A 1701-nucleotide genomic window follows, 5' to 3' on the forward strand; every position below is an offset into this window, starting at 1 on the left:
CGAGCGAACCAACCTGTGGTTGGATGGTTAGAGGGACAGTGTTATCCCAGCCCACCAGGGTTCAAGTCCTGGTGCTCGCATTATTCCTGGATTTATTTCAGGATTTTCGGTGATACACTTTCAGTGTGAGGAGATGTTACCGTCGATGACGTGACGCCTATGGCGACTTCGTAAATCTCAAGATGATATGCCGGCTTAGTCTGTCGAAGGTGCTCATAGGGGGCAGGGTGTGTGCGCGCGCGTTCATGCGTCTGTACCGTGTTAAAAAAGAATATGAGATTCAATGATCTATTGACTAGCCCAGCCTCGGCTTATATAATGTACCGAAGGCCTAGGATTTAGAGGAGTCCTAGTCAGCCACGTCGGTGGAGAGGACTCATTGTCTTTGATCACCAAGTCTTGTGGAATTTTCCTCGTATATGTCATGGGCTGTCTGAAGTGGTCCATTAGCTAACCGTCATGGGGTCCTAGGCCCGACCCACCTTGTCGGGAGACAACATGGCGAGTCCCCCTAATCCAGGACACCGTCAGATATGTCAGCAGATATCAACTTATCCAAGTTAAGTTTCTTACAAAGAGAAAAAGGAATAATACCAACACATGCACCTAAAACGCATAAAGCAAGCTTCACATAGCTATTTTAAAGGTTAAAAGTGCATGTAATCCCCTTGGTTGATTTTGGTAACTAATGCCAACATATCTCAAAGAACTAATGCTTTATCTTAGTTATCTCAGGAAAGTTCCTTGCGTGTGCAGCAAAAAGGAATGAAGGTGCCCCCTACAAATTTACATGTGGACAAGTGTTGGCCAAGCCCAAGGATTCTCTTTTCGTTTTAGTGACCCGATATCACATTGAGTCCATAAGCATTGCCAATACTATCAAAAGGGGACGAGGATGGTGTGATGACTTTCTTTATCCACGTGCTTAAGGATCAAACTCCAATGCTCTCAAAAGCCTCCACAATTCCTCCACTATATCTACCTTAGTTCCATACTTCAGAGTTGTCGAGCTTTTCCAAATGGAACCGCCAGGTACTTCAGAGTTGCCCTTGTTGTTTGGCCTTCCGTTCTCATTCTCTCGTTACAAATAAGCAATATGGGCATGCACTCCCATACTCTCTCTCACATGAACAAACTCAATGGTTGTGACCTAGTAAGGCTTGTGGCTGGTTATAACATTAGGAGGAGAGTTTCGAAAGCGGGTATGTCCTTGACGCCTCACGAGCCAAGTACTTCTCTCACCTCTCCTAACACAAGGGTTGTGTGTGCTCCACCAAACGTTCATGTGTCCACTTTGTCGGTGTACACCAACTTTCGCTATAGGCCCCCCTATACACCCCTAGCCCCCCATATACACACCCATGCTAAATTTGGTTTGTTTGCTAACGACCCAATACCCCTTATTGTATTATTTCCACAACAACACAATTAATCTAAACTTTTTCAGAAGCTTGAACGCAATAAACACCTACAATATATGGGTTCAACGGGAATAGAAGAATCCGTTGAAATTGTCAATTCACCTCTGATGTATTTGCTAGCTCGCTATTTTCAGTCAAAAGTGACATGTTTACTCCATACCATCCTTGAATACAATATTTAATATAAAGAATATGCCAATTCGAATTTCAATCATAATGGAAGCCCAATTGACCCACAAGAGGAGCGCGCGAAAAAGGGAATTGGCGCCTTGGCGCGGCG

Source organism: Triticum dicoccoides, chromosome 1B (assembly GCF_002162155.2).
Source record: "Triticum dicoccoides isolate Atlit2015 ecotype Zavitan chromosome 1B, WEW_v2.0, whole genome shotgun sequence".
NCBI lineage: Eukaryota > Viridiplantae > Streptophyta > Magnoliopsida > Poales > Poaceae > Triticum > Triticum dicoccoides.